This window comes from Scyliorhinus torazame, chromosome 16, assembly GCF_047496885.1.
Source record: "Scyliorhinus torazame isolate Kashiwa2021f chromosome 16, sScyTor2.1, whole genome shotgun sequence".
NCBI lineage: Eukaryota > Metazoa > Chordata > Chondrichthyes > Carcharhiniformes > Scyliorhinidae > Scyliorhinus > Scyliorhinus torazame.
Genome location: NC_092722.1, coordinates 16,221,746 through 16,245,760, shown reverse-complemented (window position 1 = coordinate 16,245,760; position 24,015 = coordinate 16,221,746). Strand labels below are relative to the sequence as shown.

At 41.3% G+C, this 24,015-nt stretch overlaps 1 protein-coding gene across 1 annotated transcript in view; it reads left to right on the top strand.

Annotated features, from left to right (window-relative positions):
- Positions 1-204: 204 nt before the first annotated feature.
- ttc34 (tetratricopeptide repeat domain 34) overlaps positions 205-24,015 on the top strand; it is a 103,222-nt gene continuing 79,411 nt past the window's right edge. The window contains exon 1 of the mRNA XM_072478012.1: positions 205-409. The gene's annotated coding sequence lies outside the window, so the exon portion shown is untranslated. The remainder of the gene's footprint in view (positions 410-24,015) is intronic.

Here is a 24,015-nt window from a genome sequence, read left to right as displayed (position 1 = left end):
TAATTGTAGAGGAAGATGGGCTGTCATAATTTATTTGTAGGTATTACAATCTTGTTCCGTTTCGATCTGATGGTCGACTCTGCTGAACTTGGCACAGCCAGAAGCCAGCGCCGCTTTGTGTTTGTTTGCAGCCATGGCAACGGTAGGCACGTGGTGCTGAAATCGATCAGCTGGCTTGTTGCAATTATATGTGGGAGCGAAAGGGGTTGCAACAGGACAGGGGAAACCCCAACAGCGCGGCACCTGACATCGGATTAGATCTAGAATCGAATCAGAAGACCGCAATTTAAAAACAAAAACAGGTTGCACGCAGCATAGCCATAAGGCTTAAACAATAAGGCGGAGCCTGTTCCAGCAAAACTTCACGTCTATGGAATTTAAACACCCTCGGTTGATTTGCCGCAGAGAGGTGAGTGCTTCTTAAAAGAAAACTTATTAGTAGCAGTTGGACTACAGAGAAGACAGTCTGTTCAAAGGGAGGCAATGCTAAAGCAAACGATCCCATTGACACATTATTCATTGATTCAAAAAGTTCCAATGAGAAACGTGTTAGCCGGACTCGAAGGAGCAGACCAGATTTCTCAAAGCTCCAACTGAACGACAGAATAGTGAGCATAGAGTCTAATGGCCACCCTTCGTAAAGCAGGATATTCACCAAATTACAATGAACGCCACTAGGTGCGGGGAGACGACGGGAGTGGCATTGTCACTGGATTAGTAATCCAGAGACCCAAAGCTCCCTGGGTTCGAATCCCACTACAGCAGATCGAGGGTGGGATTTGAATTTAACAATTAAAATTAACGATGATCATGAAACAATTGCTGTAAAAATGATTTATCTGATTTACGAATGATTTGCTGCCCTCAACCTGGTCTAGTGTACATGGGACTTCAGGCCCACAACAATGTGGCTGAAATGGCCTAACAAACCACCAGGTTGTATCAAACCGCTACAAAGCCAATAGGAATGAAACTGGATTGGACCATCTGGCATAGACCTCGGCACCGGAAATGACAATGGCAAACACTCTGTCGGCCCTGCAACGTCCTCCTTCCCAACATCTTGTGCCAAAATTGGGAGGGCCATCTCACAGACTAGCAACACGCAACAGCCTGCCATTGACTACGAGTATGATTCCATGAACATAACTATGTCCCAGACATCACCATCTGGGTAAGTCCTGTCTCACTGACAAGAGGTGGCACAATGTTATGCATTCCATCTCCTCAACGGGACCCCTGGATGCCACAAAGTCACATGGCATCAGGTCAAACACATGGGAAGGAAACCTGTAACAATGAAACATGTAAGATGCATCTGTCAGTATTTCTACATGTTGAACACAACTTGGTGGCAAGGGTGCAGAATGTACTCTGGGTGGAGATTTCAATGTCCATCACCAAAGTGGTTCAGCAGTACCATTATAAACTAGGTTGTTTTTTTAGGTCTGTGATGGGGTGAGGGAATTCACCAGAGTAAAAAAACACCCTTGACCTCATCCTCACGAACCTGCCCACCTCAGATGCATCTGTTGTGTCCTATGGCTCTCCTGATCATGAAGACACGCATAGAACATGTGTGTTTGATTATAACAAGTATTTATTATTAAACACATGGACAGGTAACCAACAAACCTATGTACAGACAATTATATCTAAGTTACTGTAGAGCTAAGGTGAGATGTGACTGTCCTGTTATCCATCCTGCTACCAACTGCCTGCTTCTTGTCAGTCATCTGATATATATTTCTGGCTCCAATTGTGTCTGGTTCCACCTACTGGCAGGAGGTTATAACTGTCACTACGTGTATTGATGACCAGCTTTATACATGGTACTGTTATGTACAGTTTTATACTTTTGATGCAATTATATACAGTAATATACAGATATGCAAATGTGCATATCACCACATCTCCCTTCCTTTGGAGAAAGGTGTATTTACAACCACATTTCCTAAACATTCTATTTACAACCACATTTCTTGAACATTCAGTCAAAGGTTCAGTCTATCAGGCTTGTGCCTAATTCTCGTTGACCTTCTGAGGACCGGCTGGGTTGGTGAGCATGCCCCACCTTCATCAATCGCTGGTTTTCCCCTTTGCTGGACAGTCTGTGTCTTTCTCCAGCTTGGGATTACACCCAAACTTGTCTATTGGGTTCAGTACAAAAGGTCGTTGTACTTTGAGGAGCGCTCATCGGTTCCGGCACAGAAGTGAGCCATCCTCAGTGAACACCCTATCGAAGTGCGGACCCACACGCTGAACAACCGTTACCAGCTTCGTCCATCTTTTGCCATTGGGGTCCTCAATTCTGACCGTGTCCCTTATTTGCAAGGGCCGGAGTTCTCTTGCAGACCTATCGTAGATCTCTTTCTGCTTTTGTTTCTGCAGAACGAGCTTCCTCTGGATCCATCAATTAACCGTGGGGCCACTATGGAGGGCAGGTTTGTTTGCAGCTGCCTATTCATAAGGGGTTGTGCTGGTGACAGGCCATTTACCAGTGGGGCTGAATGGTAGCTGAGTAAGACGAGATATATGTCTTCCCGGTTGCACCCCAATGAACGATTCATGCTCCATCTCCACCATGGAGAATAGTATTCTGCTCGTTATCTCTTTGACGGTGACATCAAGCTTGCATTCTCCCAAAGTTGGGATCCGATGACCATTGTAGTCTTTCAGAAGCATTCCTCCTGGAGTGATGTGAGGTTTGACCTTTAGCCACTGCACCACCGAGAACGGGATCAGGTTGGCCCTCACTCCCATATCGAGTTTGCACTTGATGGTCATTCCATTGACCTTTATCGGGATCGTCCATCTGTCCTCATTAGTTCCTTCAGTCATCCCACTGTGACTGCAGACTGGAAGCATCACTTCCATGTTTCGGCCGGTCGAACCTTCTGAACATTCAGCCCGGTTGTAATCTCCTCTGTCCTTGTCCGGACTCTTCTTTTCTCTCCGGACAATTGTGCTTCGGCGGTCAAAGTAACCTGCCCTGCCACACGTGTGACAATTTTTTTTGAAAGCAGAGCATTGCCGCGGCAAGTGTCTGTTGCCACATTTTCGGCACGGGCCAAAAGATAAGATTTCAAACTGCTGTTTAAAACTGCGCCAGTTTGTGTCCAGATTACCTGAGACTTGAACTTGGCGGAGTTCATTCAAACCATCCGTCTCGCACTTCACCGTCTTGTGTTGCGTGGAGTTGCAAATCCTTAGTTCACCAGATTAGTAGAAAAGTCATTTGTTCAGGTTCTTCTATTCTTCAGTGTGGATTGTCTTGTCTGCGGTTACCTTTAGTTCTTCCGCACGACTGGTACCATGTTGTGTTCTATGGCTCGCTGATCATGAAGAGACGCATAGAACATGTGTGTTTGGCTATAGCAAGTATTTATTATTAAACAGGTAATCAACAAACCTATGTACAGACAATTATATCTAAGTTACTGTAGAGCTAAGGTGAGATGCGACTGTCCTGTTGTCCATCCTGCTACCAACTGCTTGCGTCTTGTCAGTTATCTGATATATATTTCTGGCTCCATGTGTGTCTGGTTCCACCTACTGGCAGGAGGTCATAACTGTCACTACATGTATTGATGATCAGGTTTATACATTGGTACTGTTATATACATTGATGCAATTATATACAGATTATGCATAAGCGCATATCACCACACATCCTGTCCATGACAGTAACGGTAGGAGTGACCACCACACAGTCCTTGTGGAGACGAAGTCCCATCTTCACATTTAGGATACACTCCATTGTGTTGTGTGGCACTACCACCATGCTAAATGGGATAGACTCCAAAAAAATCTAGTATCTTAAAACTGGGCATCAATGAGGCGCTGTGTGACATCAAGAGTGGCAAAATTGTACTCAACCATAATTGGTAACCTCATGGACTGGCATATCCCCATTTCCACAAAGCCAGGGGATTGACCCTGGTTCAAAGAAGAGTGCAGGAGGGCATGCCAGGAACAACATCCGGCATAACTAAAAATTAAGTGTCAACCTGGTTAAACTACAACACAGGATGGCTTGTGTGCCAAACACCATAAGCAGCAAGTAACAGACAGAACTAAGCAATTTTGACAAACAAATGGATCAGATCGAATCAGAACTAAGCTTTGCAGTCCTGCCACACCCAACAATGAATGGTGGCAGACATTAAAACAACTCACTGGAGGAGAAGGCTCCAAAAATATCCCCACCTTCAATGATGGAGGGGCCCATCACATCAGTACAAAGGTAAAGCTGACATTTTCATAACAATCTTCAGCCAGAAGTGCTGAGTGGTTGATCCATCTCGGCTTCTTCCGGATGTCCCCAGTATCACAGATATTAGTCTTCAGCCAATTCAATTCACTAGTCTACACGATATCAAGAAAAGACTGAAGGCACTGGATGCTGCAATGTCTATGAGTCCTGACAATAGTACTGAAGACATGTGCTGCAGATCCTGTTGGGCCCCTTGCCAAGCTGTCCCAGTACAGCTACAACATTTGAATCTACCCAGCAATGTGGAAAATTGCCTGGGAATATCCTGTACAAAGCAGGACAAGCCCAACCCAGCCAATTACTGCATAGCAAACTGAAGTCCATGGGAATCGGGGCACAAACCCTCCATTGGTTGAATCATATCTGGCACAAAGGAAGATGGTTGTGGTTGTTGGAGGTCAATGATCTCGGGTTCGGAATATCACTGCAGCAATTCCTCGGGGTCCTGTCCTAGGCCCAACCATCTTCTACTGCTTCGTCAATGATCTTCCTTCCATCATAAGGTCAGAAGTGAGGATGTTCTCTGATGATTGCATAATGTTCAGCACCATTCGTAACTCCTCAGATACTGAAACAGTCCATGTCCAAATGCAACAAGGCCTCGACATGATCCAGATTATGCTGGAAATTAACATTTGCACCACACAAGTGCCAGGCAATGACCGATTTCCAACGAGAGAATCTAACCATCGCCCCACTGAATACCCCACTATCAACATCCTGGGATTACCATTGACCAGCAACTCACCTGGAAGGCCATTAAAATACTGTGGCTGCAAGAGCAAGACAGATGCAAGGAGTCCTGTGGCGAGTAACTCACCTCCTGACTCCCCAAAGCCTGTCTACAATCTACAAAGCACAAGTCGGCAGTGTGATGGGTTACTCTCCACTTGCTTGGATGAGTGCAGATCCAACTACACTTAAGAAGCTTGACACCATCCAGGACAAAGCAGCCCGATGATTGGCACCCTTTGCACGAACATTCACTATCTCCACCACCGATGCACAGTAGCAACAGTGTGTGCTATCTACAAGATGCACTGCAGGAACTCATCAAGGTTCCGTAGGAAGCACCTTCCAAACCTATGACCACCACCATTTCAAAGGACAAGGGCAGCAGACACATGGGAATATCACAACCCAGAGGTTCCCCTCACCACCTTGATTTGGAATATATCTTCACTGTTGCTGGGCCAAAATCATGGAACTCTGTTCCAAACAGCATTTGGGGTGTACCTACACCACATGGACTGCAGCAGTTCAAGGCAGCTCGCTACCACCTTCTCAAGGGCTTTTAGGGATGGGGAATAAATTATGGTCGGGCAAGTGACGCCCACATCCCGTCAATTATTCAAAAGTAGTGTAAACAGTCTAGGCAAGAAAGCAATAGAGTAGCAGAGAGACAATAGTGCTCACTGTGATTCAGTGAACATCTTGCTTCATGCAGTGTGGCCATTAGACTCCAGTGCCCATTATGTCTCCCATTCTGCTGAAACTTTGAGAAAACTGGTCTGTCACTTTAAACCGACAAGCTTCTCCTGCTACTCACACATCTTGAGGGCAATTGTGCAATTTAAGTTGCCTGGTGCTTCAGTACCCAGCTTCTCCTTGAGGTTAAAGCTAGCTAAACATACACCTTTTCAAGTGACAAGCTAGCCAAATGCAAATATTTTGCAGAATGTCTAATTTAGTAAATATGTTACAAACGTTGCCCATGAGCAACATAATATGAGGTCAAAACAGTAACTCTATGATCCCACATCCCCGGGAGAATGTGGCCCTCCTGTAATAAGGCTATACTGCTTATTTAATTTGTGAAATAGTTTAAAAGATTTGCCAATCATATGACAACCATTCTGTGCTTATAAAGGGATTTTATGTAACACTGCTGTGCGCTGTTTTTTTGTAAATACTCATTAAAATGGATGAACTGCAAAGTGGCTCCTGACTTGGAGCCAATTTGGAATCTCTCCTACTTATGTGAATTGGGCCTATTTAATTAGCCCGATTTAAATACTTTAGCACACAGGGGCCTAGATATCTAATGAAGAGTGTACTATACTTGAAAGTTTGAGGAAATACTATTACGTTATATGAACATATTTCTGCACCTAAATACTAATCACCATTTATAATTAAGCACCACTGCCGTTTGCTAACAGTGTAGAAAATGAACCAGGATGTACAGCTATGAGGTCCCTTTGAAAGTGAGCTATAGTGATGGCTGTGGATATTGCTGGCACGAGCAACCCTCACCTGCCGCTAGATTTGTTTCCTTTAATGATCTCTTCCCGAGACCAACCTTCAGCACAATTTCTGCCAGGCTTTATTTGTTTCCTGCCCTCCACGCCGCAGTCTTGTCACGTTTTCAACAATAGCCAATCCTTGTTACTCTACCCTCGCTCCTTTGAATTATCTTCTGAAACTATGCTACCTTTTGTTTAACCCCATTGTAATAATTGGGGATCAATTTGGCTAACCTAAACCTCTAATATGAAGCATGGAAGATTCTGCAGAGAATCATCACAAGCCCTCCACCTGCTTTAAAATCAGCTGATTTATGTCTTGTGTTTGAAGGGATTTGAATTTCTGCTTTCAATGGGTGAGCTAACTGCTGTTCACTGAAACTCTGCCCAATGCGAAAGATGGAACCCTCCCTTAAACAGTGAATGCAATTTATGCAAAGCATCGCCACAATCCTTTCATTCATGGTGAAAAATAAATCAAGGGCTGTCTGTCCAATAAGCCATTTGATTTTTTGTAGATATTGTACAGTTGTTAGGATACCGGACCAGACCACAATTGTGAGGATATTGGATGAGAACCCCAAATAATTTTTTTTTAATGTGTAGAACTGTGAAGAAAGGATATTTCACCCCAGGAGTGATCACTCTGACCAATAGACATTTTTTAATGTCAAAACAAACTTTAATTTAATCACAGAATTAACCATATAATAATCTTTATTGTCACAAGTAGGCTTACATTAACACTGTAATGAAGTTACTGTGAAAATCCCCTAGTCGCGACATTCCAGCGGCTGTTTTGGGTACTCGGGAGGGAGAATTCAGAATGTCCAATTCACCTAACAAGCACGTCTTTCGGGACTTGTGGGGGGAAACCGGAGCACCCGGGAGGAAACCCACGCAGACACGTGGAGAAAGTGCAGACACCACACAGACAGTGACCCAAGCCAGGAATCGAACCTGGGACCCTGGAGCTGTGAGGCCAATGGAAGACAAATGGAATTTTAGCTGGTATAGCTAAAGGAATAGAATATAAAAGTAGGGATGTGTTGCTTCAACTGTACAAGGCATTGGTGAGACCCCCACCTCGAGTACTCTGTAGTTTTGATTCCCTTATTTGAGGAGATGTAGTTGCATTAGAGGCAGTTCAGGGGAAGTTCACTCGATTGATTCCAGAGATCGGGGGTTTGTATAATGAAGAGAGATTGAGCAGCTTTGGCCTACACTCAAATGAGAGGAGATCTATTTGAGATATATAAGATGATAAAAGGTATTGACAAAACAGACTGAGATTGAAAGGTTATGGAAAACTTGCAGGAAAGTGGAGTTTGAGGCCGAGAGGAGATCAACCATGATTATATTGAATCGCGGAGCTGGCTTGAGGGGCTGAAATGCCAATTCCTGCTCCTAGTTCTTATATTCTGGGTCTTTTGGCTAAGATCAAGCCTGAGATCCGATGCGAGATTTGTTCTTGTCAGCTTGGATCTGGTATTTACCTCAACTTAGGACCATGATTGAATTTGTTTTTGGAGCAAGCAAGGAGATGGATGAGGGCGCGCATTGACTTAGAAACGCTGAGAATGGGATACATTTTTTAAAACCGATTCTGCGTCAAAGTGTAAAATGTGTTATTCAAGTGCTAATATTTATATTAAAAGGGAATGAAAAATGACAATCTGAAGGGAGATTACTTACCCTCATTATTGAACATTACAGTTAAGGGCATAAACATTATTCACAGGCCTCTCAACCGGTCCAGGTCCCAACATGTTTAGTTTACAAACTTGATACTTTCAGCCAAATGTGATCTCATTTTAAAATCGTTAAATATTTAGCATGAATGCCACACATTTGATGGGGTTGCTGAAAGTTTGGAATAAATTGGAATGATCTTTAATACTGATGAAGACTGGCATGTTATTTATAATTGGTCTGACTTCCATCACATGGTTAGCCTGATGAGGAAGGAAAGACGGACTGTAGTGGAGTTGGCAGTAAAGTGGAGTGGAGTCTCCTGGAAAATTGTGACAAGCCTAGGTTGGTGAAACTGAAAGAGAAAACGGCATTTTAAACATCTTTCTTTTGATGATCATGCAACTGCGCAGGCACAATAATCTTATTGGTGAAAAGGACAAACTCTGAATCCTGTGGGGCACATTGAAATCTCCACTTATCTGTACAGGGCACTACCTCACCCCACCCGTATACCTTGTTGAACAGCCTGATCTGTCAGAACCCTTAGAAAAAATCAGCACTACTTTGACACATGATAAAAGTTCCAGTCGTTAACTAGTCCACTTTTACCTTAATGATGCCAAAGGCGACTAGATATTTATTGACAAACTTTCGCATTCCACATATGCTGAGTAGTTCCTGCATCTGCAGTACTTTGCATTTTGTCATGTGAGAGTACCTTTTAAGAAATGGGGGTTTATTGATTAGCTGTACTGGGTGTACCTTTAAGAAATGAGTGTTTATTAGAGAGCTGCAGTGATGTCAGAGAGTGGGTGGAGCTGGGCTGTCTGTCTGCTTTACTTTCGTTTTTGAGCAGGCTGCTGCAGACTGAGTTTTTAGTTTTGTTTTCAGAGAGAAGAGCTGCAGTGAAAGCCAGAAGATGTGCATGGATCTCTCTACAAGCTAAAGAGTGTTCATTTGGGTGATTTCAAAGGGATGACTGCTCTCATTAGAGAATTTAAACCTGATCTTTGTGTTAAAAAGAGTCTTCCAGATGTTGTTTCGGAATTTATTAAGTGTTATCCATCGAGTGCTGTATTCTTTGGGGATTTATTGGTGTTGATAGTTGTTAAGATGTTTACAGTGGGTTTAGAAAGTGTTAACTTGTTTCATAAATAAACATTGTTTTAATTTAAAAGTACTGTAGATTTCTGCTGTACCACACCTGTAGAGTGGACCGTGTGCTCCCCATACCACAATCTATTAAAAGTTGTGGGTCAGGTGAACTCCATGATACACTTTGGGGTTCTCTAAACGCTGGTCCATAACATTACATTTGTTTGAAAAAATACCTTGCATTTTGTGGTAATCAATTCTTGAAATTAGCTTATTAAATAAATAGACCAATGGAAAGGTTTGTGAATGGTTAGACATGGTATACAGTAATTCCTTGCTTGATGTTGTAACTGCATTCTTGAAAAGTGAAACAATTTAAAGCAAAAAATTGCAATGGGAAAATCTAATGTGAAAACCGTAGTTAGGTTCTGTAGGACATTATGTTCAGTGTAAGGGCCCTTCCTGTCGATTCCCTTGTTTCCTATTTCTTTTACTTTGTCATTAACGATCCATGGATCTTTTATGGAGACATACCTTTAAGTTGAGCAGAGGAAATGAGAAACTCAAAAGTTGCAAAATAGTACACTGTGCAATGAAGTTTTAGTTTTCGAACAGAAGAACTCCAACTTTATGGCACCTGAGAGATCATTGGGATTTGGTTTGATTGGCTGGCTGGTGGCAAATGGATGGCCAAGGACTGTATTCTTCCTGGCACCAGGCAGTGACAGGGTTGTGCTAGGTGGGGGTTTTCAGATGACTAGCAGAGAAAGCTCCTAGAAGCTGAGGAGAGGTTGCATGTTGCGCTCTCTCTCTCTCTCTCTCTTTCCCAAATGTTTTCTGCCTGCTGGTTTTGAGTCTGCAGAGAAGTTTTGAGACCCAGATGAATCTACAGTGAAAACAATTACAGACTGAAAGCAAAGATATCCAAGTAGAGGCTTAGACTGAAGAAAGATCTAACTGGAAGACATCCATCTGAAACACAGTCTCTTATCCTTTGACTTTTAGTATTTTTTTACACACCTCTTTCCCCTCTGTTTGTCTGTCTGATGTGTGTGTAGAGAGTGTTAAAAATTAGATAAAAACAAACCAGTTGTATTTGCTGCCTATTTAATTATAGTTATTATTAAAATTATTATTATTAATAAGTTAATTGTCCAAATTTTACAAACCTGGTGACTGTAGTTATTGAGCAGTGAAAGACCAAAGACTTTGGATATTAAAAAAAAAAAGTAATAGTTAATTTCAGTTGTGTTGTGACTCCGGGTCAAGTGAGGCTGGAATTGGCCATGCATTAGCCCAGGGTGTTGTAACACCTGCAAACTGAAATACTGTACTTTCTCAATTACTGTTTTTATAAATGAAATAACATTTTTGAAATAAACAAACTTAAAAACATCGAAGAAATATACTAACTCTAATTGCCTCCCTCACCACCTCTCCCACTGTCTTAGCTTCCCTCTCCCTCACTGTAAGCGAGGGCTCAGGAGAGGGGTGGTGAGAGGGAGAAAGCAAGTGGGAGTTTTGTTGAGGGAAGTGGAGTGCGACTGAAAGTTGATGGCAAGGCTTCTCCAAATTAGTGACAATTGGGTAATGAAATGCTACCTCTGCTCTGGTTCTAAACAACGCTAGAGAGGACTGATGCTAAGTATGCATACTTGCCTCAGTAGCGGTAAAGTGGAATGATGCTGAATGACGCAACTTGAACAGGAATTTGGTGTAGTATCAGGTCAGTCAGATTGGGTTTGCTCTGTCTTTTTAGTTGATCTCATTTGTGGAACCAGAGGACTATATGCATTCAGTTAGCTGGTCACTGTCCACGGTCCTGATTCTTAACCACTGAACCTTGCTGGAGAAGCATGTGCAGACATCAATTGTGATTGGGATTGTGTCAAGCTGTGACACTGTCCACAGTTGAATGGTGATGTATTACAGATCATTCATGGAGTCTTGAGTCACTGTGGCAATATGCACTTTTACATGCATGTTATAGTCTGGAGCTATTGATCATGATAAAGCTCCATTATGTGACTGACCAAAAATCTCTCCTGCTCTTATTGCCTACCACTGGTATGAGTTGGAAGAATTTGTAGGCAAGGAATCAATCTGCTTCGCCCTATTGTGTTCATCAAGTTCTATGCAAATTTGGAGCTTCTGGTACTGGGACGCTACCCACTATATCATGATAAGGAGATGAATCTGGCTTCAGAAATGGGATCTAAAACTGAAGCAGACAATTAAAAGGTTTAAACAGATTGAAGGAAAATGTTGTTAGCCTGAACTCAAAGGGATATGCCCATATCTGGCTGAGTCCCATGCACCCATTCAGACTTAAACTCATTAGGGAATGCATAATGTGATTCACCAAAGACCCATTGTCTTTTGGGACATTCCTACATGACCAACCATTATCCTAGTATCAGAATCTGATGGCCTAATGGTCTACAAATGGAAGGTAGGTGCATATGAATGGCATAGCTCTGGCCTTTCTATGTAAACGGGAATGGGCTATCAGCAAAATAACGAGAATAGATTCAAGTTTGACCACCTCGGGGGAGAAGTTTTGTTTGAAGGGCTGGGTGGAACTTAGAGAGCAAGAAATCCCTTTGGGAACAAAGACAGAAGCAGATGGGCATCCAAGGAGACTGATCAGGAAGCCTAGAAGCAGAAGGCTGCAGCCAGTTAGGTCATGAAGCCGGTTAGCTTAAAGTGTAAACCGCCATGGAATAGGCCATGAAAAAACTGCCAGAGAGAAATCTTTGAAAAAGATTTCTGAAAGAGATATCCTAACAGAAGAAAGATCCTAAATGAGTGCTGCTTTTGCCTGGATGTGTAAGTGGAACAAAAGCTGTATTTTAATGCCATGTGTTTAATGGGACCTCATGTGTTGAAGTTAGGAAACTGCATACAATTTGTTATTGTTAGAACTGTGACGTTTGAAAGTTTAAATATTGTTTTATTTTGTTTTAAGTAAAGTTTTATTTGTTAAAAAAAACAAAGTGCAATTTCTTATATTATCACTCCCAGAACAAATCAATTTTTTCTGCACAGTCTTGAAACTTAAAAACGTTACGTGTCTGGTTCAGTATCTTAACCTTTGTTGAGAGCTGACCAGGCACCTGTAACAAATGTGCCACAGGACCTCCCGCAGTTGAAGAGATTTCTTGCATGATTATCGCTCAGTTGAGCAAGATTCTGGATATCTGAATAGATGTAGGAAAGGAAGGAAGAGTTTTAAAAAAAATCTAACTGGCTATCAAGGAGTTAATACACATGGCATTTAAAACAGTAATAAACTACATCTTAACTAAGTTTTCTTTGAGTGGGTCTTAAAATATAGCAAAAGTATATTGGCCCAACACTGCCTTTACAAAACATCAGGCAAACTTTGATTTTATTTGGAGGTAGAGAATAGTTGGAAGAATAGTATGAGTTTCAGCACCAATAATGAGCAAAATTTAACTAGTAGCGGTTCACACACTATGACAAACAGTGAGATGCTAATAATTATGTAAATCACCGCTTTTTTGGCTATTTATCGCTGAATAATTTATAATGAAATTGGGCTCTATACAAATTGTTTTCTTAAAGCAAATATTACTATGTCAATGCCTTTACCTAATTGAGGGATCTAGCTCCTTTTTAACTCCTGAATATTTTTTGTGTTTGTCCAAATTATATTGTTTCCCTCCAATGGCACTGAGGGTCAATGACAATGATGTGCTGTTAAATATATTATTGGATCAGACGGTCACTGCCTTGAGAATATGTAATACTCTTGCACTGGAGAAATTATTTTTATTGTTCTTTCATGGGAAATGATGGCCAATGGCAAGGCCAGCATTTGTTGTTCATCCCTAATTACCCTTAAGGAGATGGTGGTGAGCCGTCACCTTTCACTGCAGTTCATGTGGTAAGTTCCAAGTTTTTAACCCAGAAACAGTAAAGGACTCATTCCAAGTCAGGGTGGGATGTGGCTTGGTAGTGAGGTTTCCTTGTGCCTGCTGCCCTCGTCTTTCTAGGTAATCGAGCTTGCAGATTTGTACGGTGCTTTCAAACAAACCTTGAGGAGTTGTTGCAGTTCATCTTGTAAATTATATATGCAGCTGCCACTGTGCATTGGTGGTGTTTGGGATGCTGATCAAGCAGGCAACTTTGTCCTTGATAATATTGAACTTCTTGAATGTTAAGCTGAGCTCAACCAGGCAGGTGGAAAGTATTTGTTTTGTGGACTGGCTTTGAGGAACCAGATGAGTTACTTTCTGCAGTATTCCCAGCCTCTGACTTAATCTTGTGGTCAAAGTATTTATATGGCTGGTCTAGTTCAGTTTCTGGTGAGTGCTAACCTCCAGGATGTTGGTGGTGGAGAATTCAGCGATGGATGTCAAGGAGAGATGGTCATTGCCTGGCACTGGTGTGGCATGAATATTACTTGCCACCATTCAGCCAAGACCCAAATGTTGCCCAGGTCAAGATGTATATGGTTACAGACTGCTACAATATCTAAGGAGTCGCGAACAGTGCTGAATATTGTGCAATCATCAGCGAACATCCCCAAATCTGACTATATGATGGAAGGTAGGTCATAGATGAAACAGCTGCCAATGGTGGAACTGAGGACACTACCCTACAGTGATGTTCTGGGTCTGAGATCATTGGCCTCTAACAATTACAACAACATTTCTTTGAGCTACGAGATTCCAAGCAATGCAGAACTTTCCCCCTGATTCTCATTGTCTTCAATTTTACTAGGGCTCCTTTTATGCTAAATGTATCAAGACTTCAGATGACATATGCCAAATGAGCTTGAGGTCAGTCTCGGGTTGCATCAGTGCAACCTTTTGTTGCATCTCCTGCAGCAGGTATCCAAGTCTTTCTTAGTCTTTTGAGTACTGAACTACCAGTAATTTAGGAGTAACTTTAGGCTGCAGGCATAATTCTGCTCATCGAATGTATTGCTTTTGTTTTGAATTTAACTCGACTATTCCAACTCTTCTGACTGACCTTCCGTTATCCCCCTTCTGCAAATTTGAGTTCAAAACTCTTCTGCCCATATCCTAACTTGTCCCAAGTCCTGTTCTGTACATTACCAGCACTTTCTGGTCCATATTAGCTCTGCATTCAGTGATCCTCAAAATTAAATTTCTCATCAGTTATGTTCAAATTTCTCCATGGTCTTCTTTTATCTCTGTAATTCTGCAAGTGTCCAAAAACAATGGATATGTCAAATTCTGGCCTCTTGTGCATCCTTAATTCCCTTTGCCACTTCATAGAGTCCCTACAGTGCAGACAGAGGCCATTCAACCCATCAGGTCTGTACCAACCCTCCGAAAGAGCTACCATGACCCACTCCACTCCCTATTCCTGTAACCCCCACATTGACCATGGCCGATCTACCTAATCTGCATATTTTTGGACTAGCACTGAAATTCTCTCTGTAAATTTCTCTTGACTCACTCTCCACCTTTTAGATCAAACTTCTGGTTATCTGTGCCATCTCCTTATGTGACATAGGATTGAATTTAATAACACTCCTGTAAAATGTTGTGACATTTTATTGCAGTAAATTCTGAAGGTGATTTTTAAATTAGGGGAATATCACACACAATGTGAGTGTTATTTACACTAGAAAAACAGTCAATAAAATAACTTTTATTCATATAATGCCTTTCATGATCTAAAAATCCAAAGCATTTCACAGTCAATTAAGTATTTTTGAAGTGTAGACATTGTTGTCATGAATGTAAAACTTGCCCAGAGCAAGGTCTCCCACAAACGACAATGAGAACAGGAAGCAGAGTTGAAATAAATGGGTCATTTTCAGGTTGGGAGCTGTAACTAGTGGATTGCCACAAGGATCCGTGCTAGGCCTCAACTAGTTATAATCTATATAAGACTTGGATGAAACATGGTTGCTAAATTTGCTGATGGCACAAAGATAGGTAGGAAAGCAAATGGTGAGGACGACATAAGAGTCTACATACAAAGAGATTTAGATGGTTAAGTGAATGGACAAAAATTGGCAGATGGAGGATAATGTGGGGAAATGTGAACTGATCCATTTTGGGAAGAATAGAAAGGCAGGATATTTTTTAATGGAGAAAGATTGCAAACTTGTGGTACACTGTGTTCTGGATATCCTGGTGCATGAATCACAAAAAGTTAGTTTGCGGGTACAGGTGGTTAAGGCAATTGGAATGGAATTTATTGCAAGGGGAATGAAATATAAAAGTAGGAAAATAGGAATAGAAGTAGGCATTAAACTTCGGGGTTCTCTACCATTCAGTTAGATCACAGATGATCTTGTACTTCAGTGTCATTTTTTCCAGATGATCTCCATAATCCCGATTTCTTTAATATCTAGAAATCTACCAGTCTCTGTCTTGAATATATTCAATTCACCTGCCTCTGAGTGAAGAAATTCTTTATCTCAGTCCTAAATGTACAAGAGTACCTCTTGTATTGAGACTGTTGCAATTACATAAGGTGTAGGTGAGACCACATAGTACTATGTACTTGTTGTGGGCCAGGGTTCAGAGAACCTCAAAGTGTATCATGGAGTTCACCTGACCCACAACTTCTAATGGATTGTGGTATGGGGAGCACACGGCCCACTCTACAGGTGTGGTACAGCAGAAATGGAAAAGTATTTTTTAAAAAACAAAACAATATTTATTCTATGAACTCAATCAAGTTAACCTTTTTAAAACATACAGTGAATAACTTAGCAACCATTAATTCGAATACAACACTAAGTAATCTGTAAGCTGTCCTTTTCCAATCCAGAAGACTTAAGAAACACCTTTTAATAGAAGCACATTAGGGTTACATTCACTTCTGAAAACATTTATAATTCTGAATTCACCAAATGATCAAGAGTTAGTCTTTTGATGGCAGAGAGAACAGCAGTACACCTGCTTGGTCTGACTTCAGCTCCAACACTGAAAACGAAAATAAAACACGCTGCAGCAAACAGCCTAAAACAAAAGTAAAAAGCTGACAGACAGCCCAGCTCCACCCCCTTTCTGACATCACTGCAGTAATAAACACCCATTTCTTAAAGGTACTCTCACTACAGATCTTTATATACACACCCATTTATAAACACCCATTTCTTAAAGGTACTCTCACATGACACCTCCCCCCCAAAGAAAAAAAACAAACCATCAACTTCAAGATGGTTTCATTTTTCACCTTTTCACCATCCTTTAAGAAATGCACACAGTAAATATACTTTATCGTTTAAAAAAAAAACACACGTAAACAGGTATAATAATATAGTCCATTTTTTTTCGTTCTTCTTCCTGCAACTGAAACTGCATCCGTTCATCACATTCGTGACAAAGTATCGGCTATCACGTTTCCTCGTCCCGCCACATGCACTATTTTTAAATGAAATTTCTGCAACAATAAACTCCAGCGAATAAGCCTTGCATTGTTATTCCGGAATCGCTCCAAAAACATCAACGGATATGATCAGTATATATAACGGTGTCAGACGGATTGCTGGTCACATAAATGTGAAAATGTTGCAAAGCCAGCACCAAACTTAAAGTCTCCTTCTCAATCGTGGATACTTTTTCTGGTGAGAATTCAATTTCTTTGAAAAATAACCAATAGGCCGCTCTAGTCCTTCGTCGTCATCTTGTAGAAGCACCGCACCAACACCCACATCACTCGCATCAACCTCCACATTGAATGGTTTCTAATAATTTGGGATAGCTAACACAGGAGCAGTGGTTAACACAGCCTTCAGGCCATCAAATGCCTGTTGACACTACGCTGTCCACTGGAATTTGTTACACTTCTTGAGCAAGTCCGTCAGTGGAGCGACCACAATGCTAAAATTGGGTACAAATTTCCGGTAAAATCCACTCCTACCAAGAAATTGCATTATTTCCCGTCGTGTCGAGGGTATCGGAAACTCTCCAATAACATTTGTTTTGACAAACCGTGGGACCATTTGGCCCTGTCCGATTGTATGGCCAAGGAAAGTGACTTGGGCTTTTCCAAATTCACTTTTGGCTAGGTTTATCACCAAACCCGCCTCCTGAAGTCGATCGAATAACTCCATCGTCGATGTATACCGCACAATTGGGTAATCCTGAAACAACTTTGTTAGTTAACCGTTGAAATGTGGCTGGTGCGTTTTTCATTCCAAATGGCATAACTTTGAATTGGTATATACCATCTGAAGTCACAAAAGCTGAAATCTCCTTCGCCCTTTTGGATAAAGGTACCTGCCAGTAACCTTTAAGTAAATCCAGTTTGGAAATAAAAGCTGATTGTCCCACTTTCTCAATGCAATCCTCCAAACGTGGGATAGGATAAGAGTCCATTCTTGTAACTTCATTAACCTTTCTATAGTCCACACACAACCATTGGGTACCATCTGGTTTAGGTACCATCACTATGGTTGAGCTCCATTGGCTGCAACCCACTTCAATTATGCCATTTTAAAGCATACTCTCAATCTCTTTGTTAACCTGTGCCAATTTTAAAGAGTTAAGTCTGTATGGATGTTGTTTGATTGGAACAGAATTTCACACATCTACATCATGTATAGCCATTTAAATACCTCCCAATTTATCTCTACAAACTTGCCCATGTGATATCAATAGCTCTTTCAGGTCAGTTCATTTTTCCTCTGGAAGGTAACTCAACAATTTATCACAATTTTTAAGAACATCCTCATTTTCCAATTTAATTTGAGGCATGTCAAATTCACAGTCTTCCGGATTTGGTTCGTCACTTTGAATTAGAATCATTAAAACCTCCTCCTTTTTCTCTCCTTCCCTTTCAAAGTACCTTTTAAGCATATTCACATGACACACTCGGTGAGTCTTCCTTCTGTCTGGTGTTTTTAACCACATAATTCATCTCTCTTAATTTCCTTTCAATCTGATAAGATCCACAAAACCTAGCTTTTAAAGGTTCACCTACAACTGGTAACAACACTAAAACATTATCTCCTCTGGCAAAACTACAAACTTTGGATTTCTTGTCTGCGACCTGTTTCAACACATTTTGTGCAACTTTTAAATGTTGTCTAGCCAATTCACCTGCTCTATTTAATTGTTCCCTAAAATTTGACACCTAATCCAATAATGTAATTTCCGAATTCTCACCAATTTTTCCTTAATCAATTTAAGTGGTCCTCTTACCTCATGACCAAAAATTAGTTCAAAAGGACTAAATTTGGTTGACTCATTAGGTGCATCCCTAATTGCAAACCGTACGAATGGAATTCCTTTATACCAATCCTCTAGATAATCTTGACAATACGCCCTCAACATGGTCTTTAATGTCTGATTCCACCTTTCTGAAGCTTCTGCGATTCTGAATGGTATGCAGTTGATTTAAATTGATTTATTCCGAAGCTACGCATATCTTCTCTGAATAACCTTGAGGTGAAATTCGATCCTTGATCCGATTGTATTTCTGTGGGTAGTCCATATCTAGTAAAGAGTTTAAGTAATTACTCCACAATCTTTTTAGCTGTAATATTACGTACTGGAATGGCCTCTGGAAACCTAGTAGACACACCCATTATAGTCAAAAGATATTGATTCCCACTTTTCGTTTTAGGAAGTGGTCCTACGCAATCAATTAGGACCCTTGGAAAAGGTTCCTCAAATGCTGGAATGGGTATTAAGGGTGCTGGTTTTATCACTGCTCGAGGTTTCCCTATCACTCGACATGTGTGACATTATTGACAAAATGTAACTACATCTTAATGTAGTCCAGGCCAATAAAAATGTTTCTGGATTTTAGCTTGAGTTTTCCGTATTCCCAAATGACCTCCCACTGGTACCTCATGTGCAACTCGCAAAACCTCCTTTCTATACCTTACCGGCAATATTACTTGATGAACCTGCCCACTTTTCATCCGCCTGCATATGTAAAGGTCTCCATTTTCTCATCAAGACATTACTTTTACGGTAATAACACTCTGGTATACACTCCGATTCCTCTTCCGTGTATGCTTTCTGATACGTCCATTTTATTTCTATATCTGTCTGTTGTAACTCCACCAATTTTACTGAACTAAAAATATCCACCTCATCCTCCACCTGTTCTTGTTCTTTTTCAAACATCTGATCAAAAATCCTTTCTGATAATTGCACTTCAACTTCATCTTCACTCTCTGATTTCGCCTCGTCTTAACCTGTGACTTTGCGACCTTGTTACTACACAATCCGGAAAAATCCCAGTATATTCGTCCTTCAACACTTCAGTTGTCTGATTTTCCACTGGCTTATCAACCACCGTAGGTATCACTCCCACCTGCGATCCAGCTATATCATTACCCACGATAAACTGTATTCCTGGACCAGATAGTTTCTCTATTACTCCTATTAACACTTCATCACTCTTCACTGGACTTTCCAACCTTACCTTATATAATTGAACACTGCTCCTCTCACCCTGAATTCCACATATTACCACCTTTTCTATCAACATTCTTCCCAGACTACATAACTCCTCATCTCTTACCATTAAAGATTGACTAGCTCCCGTATCTCTTAAAATTGTGACTTCTTTACCTGCTCCTCCTGATACACGAGTAAACTATACCCACACAAGCACATTCTTTAAAGAGATCTGGCACCTTCTTATCAATCACATCTTGATCAGGCTGTACAATCTTTTGCACCTCCTTCGTTTCACTTGGGCTCTCCTTTACCACTTTAACAAACCCCACTATCTTATCCTGTTTTACCACATAAGCGTTCCCAGTGCTTTTCTTCAACCACCAACACTGACTTTAAATGGCCTTGTTTATTGTCGTGAAAACATTTGAAATTTTTCATTTCTCTTCCACCCTCCGGGATTTTTATTTTAGGCTGAGGTACACTCTCCTTATTATCTATCATCAGGTCACCTTTACCTTTAACTCTTTGAGTATTTCTCATGTCCCCAGTTTCTATCCCTCACAGGCTGAAACTGATGTCGGAAACCAAGCTTTGATTTATGAACTAATTCATAATCATCTGCCATTTCTGCTGCTAATCTCGCAGTTTTAACCCTCTATATATCTCGTTCGTATTCAAGCTGCTTTAATTCTTTCTCATGTTCCATTTGTTTAATTTGCAACTGAATTTTTTGCCATTTCCAATGAGTCAAACTGTATCTCAGGCAACTTTAAATGCTTAGCCACCGCTAATTACCTAATTTTTTTTGCATTTTGTCAGGTAATGTTAACTGCATTGTTTTTGCCAAATCTAACAGTCTGCTTTTAGTCTCTGTCCGTAAGGTACTGCATGTGACTGTGTCCTCCCCCCAAAACTTCAGAGACTCTGAAAGTGCCATTGTCCACAACACACTCCCCACTTAAACTAGAATACCACACCTGAAAAGAAACCAAATATGCTCACCCCTCACTGTCTTTAGGTTCACTAAGCCAATCCAATAGATAGACTTTTATCCCCCTCGAGCCCCCAATTTGTTCCGGGCCAGGGTTTAGAGAACCCCAAAGTGTATCATGGAGTTCATCTGACCCACAACTTTTAATAGATTGTGGTATGGGGAGCACATGGCCCACTCTACAGCTGTGGTAGAGCGGAAATGGAAAAGTATTTTTTTTTAAACAAAACAATGTTTATTCTATGAACTCAAGTTAACCTTTTTAAAACATACAGTAAATAACTTAGCAACCATTAATTCAAATACACCCCCCAAAGAATATAACACTAAGTAATCCGTAAGCTGTCCTTTTACAATCCAGAAGACTTAAGAAACACCTTTTAACAGAAGCACATTAGGGTTACATTCACTTCTGAAAATATTTATAATTCTGAATTCACCAAATGATCAAGAGTTAGTCTTTTGATGGTAGAGAAAACAGCAGTACACCTGCTTGGTCTGACTTCAGCTCCAATACTGAAAACGAAACTAAAACACACGCTGCAGCAAACAGCCAAAAACAAAAGTAAAAAGCTGACAGACAGCCCAGCTTCACCCCCTCTCTGACATCACTGCAGTAATAAACACCCATTACTTAAAGGTACTCTCACATGACAGTACTGTTGTAGTCTCCTTACTCGAGAAAGAATATGATAGCAGTAGAAGTTCAGAGAAAGTTCACTCGACTGATTCCTCTGATGAAAGGCTTATCTCATGAGGAAAGGTTATACTTACATGCTTTCGAGTTCAGAAGAATGAGAAGTAATCTTATAGAAACATACAAAATTGTGAGGGCAATTGACAGGGTGGATGCTGACCCCTCGTGAGAGTGACTAAACTAATGGACACAGTTTAAAAGTAATTTAAGAGGAAGATGAATTTTTTTTCGAGACAAATGTTCTTTTGTAGAATTCTATTCCTCAGAGAGCAGTGAGACAGGGTCATTAAACATTTTTCAGGCTGAATTAGGCAGATTCTTGATTGACAAGAGTCAAAGGGTACAGGGATGGTCAGCAAAGTAGATTGGAGACCATAGTCAGATCAGTCATGATTTTACCAAAGGGTGGAGCAGGCTCAACCGAAAAGCCTACTCATGCTCCTAATTCATGTTTGTATAATGATCTGATAATCAGTGTTGATTGAGGAATAAATATTGGCCAAAACACCAGGGAGAACACCAATGCTCTTCATCTATATATTGCCACCTTATCTTTTACGAGGGCAGGTAGAGACTACATTTAAATGTCACATCAAATGGACAGCACCTTCAACAAAGCACTGTCTCATTAAGTGTCAGTCTGGATATTATGCACCAGTCTCAGAAATGGGGCTTGAATTCTGAGGTAAGGCAGCTTCCACTAGTAACAGCTGACCATTACCTTCTCAAAGATCTTATTACATTATGTTTTGGATTTATTTAGTGAGTACAAATTTAGGATACTTCTATGCAAAATGTAATTGGGATATGGTGTGCATTACCACCAGTGCCCATACAGGAGATTTGAATAAATGACCACAATATGAAACTAGCACCAACATAGCCATTTCCTGACTGGAAATTTCTGAATCTGTGAAACCCTTCTAGTTTCTGCTATTATCCTGCCCATCCTTTACAAAAAAAGAGGCCAGGCTAATTACTCAGCTATTGACCCATTGGTGAGTTCAAATCCCATAAATTGTGAGATTGCATCCTTTGGTAAATTATGATTCCTCCGGTCAGCCCATCATTTGGAGATCTTGTTTCTGGAGTCTCATATCAGGCATAGAATCCATGAAGTGCAAAAGGAGGCCTTTCAGCACTGACCTTGCTAAAGAGCATTCCCCTTACCTGATCATCTTTGAAGACTAAGAAGAAATTGAGCATGCTAATTCACCTAACCTGCACATCTTTGGATTGTGTGAGGAAACATCCGGAGGAAACCCACGCAGACATGGGGAGAATGTGTAAACTCCACAGTCACTCCAGGCCGGAATCGAACCCGGGTCCCTGGTGCTGTGAGGCAGCAATACTAACCGCCATGCCATTTAAACGTAAACCAGTTCATTGTTCCTCAGAGAGACCGGCCACCTCACGTACTCTTAATGCCATCTAATGTCCTCACAACGAGGTTTATTCATGCTGCTGGGGAGAGTTTAAACTAAGAGGAGCAAGGAGAGAGTATGAATAGAGACTGGCAGCTAATCATAATTAAAGGGTGGTTAAAAGAGAGTAGGGCTGATTTGGAATAAAAATGGACTTGCACATTTAGACAGGAGAAACAGCGGTTGCCTATTTTAAATAGGGTTGGCTGTGTTGCTTCAGTGTCACCAAGAGAGGTAACTACACAATTTCCTCATTCAAATATAATTAAACCAAGACATTCTTGTGAATAAGACATTTCATGGCTGAAGATGCATAGTTGTCAGTGATTCTATTGTGCAATGTAGAGAGATTACCACAATCTTGCTTGTAAATGTGTAATTTGGAAAGCCGCAGTGGTGTTTGGTGATGTTATCGTCTGTTTGAAGGCCATTCCATTGTCCATCATTAATATTGAGCTTTGCTCTTCTGTGCAGGAAGAGTTTGGGCCGCCACACCAGATCTCCCCACGCCACCTATAAGAGGGTCACTGAGCCCCCCCACCTCGCCTAATAAGGATATTGCCAGCCTGGGACCCTAATAGTGCCCTTTCCAGCACCACCTGGGCACCTTGGCAGTACCAGGGTGCCCAGGTGGCATCAGGGGTGCCAGGGTACCACCCTGGCCAGCCATCTAGTGGCCCCGGGTGCTGGTAAGCCTGGTCCCCGCTTGTGGAGACCAGTACTAACCGCCGCTCGTCTGGATTCTCCGAGGCGAAGGGATTCAATCCCATTGCCTTGTTTAAATCAGGAAAGTGCATATTAAAGTGAGACTAGCTGTTCAGTATTATTCACAGATCTGTCAAATGCGGATCCGGCCCGTTGTGGGCAGGATCCAGATCGCGGCATCTCGTGAGATCCGGTTAAATCTCGTGAGGATGGTGTGCTGGGCAAATCTTGAAAGAGGCCTCTCTTGGGATCCACCGGTCACATCCCGATTCCGGTGGGATGCGGCCGGTAGATTGTGCCCATTATTATCTTTCATTCCCTGACTGTTGTCAAGAGGCTGATATTAGGAATGCTTAACGTTTGTAGTTTAGTGATAAAGTTACTACTGTCCAGAGTCGAGCAGCTCCTTTGTTCTGAAGACCAGAGGTGTGAGAAATTGAGCTGTACAGAGAAGGAAGTTCTCTGTTTCCATGTCAGATCTGTTCAATATTAGACACCCTGTTCGAATTTGAC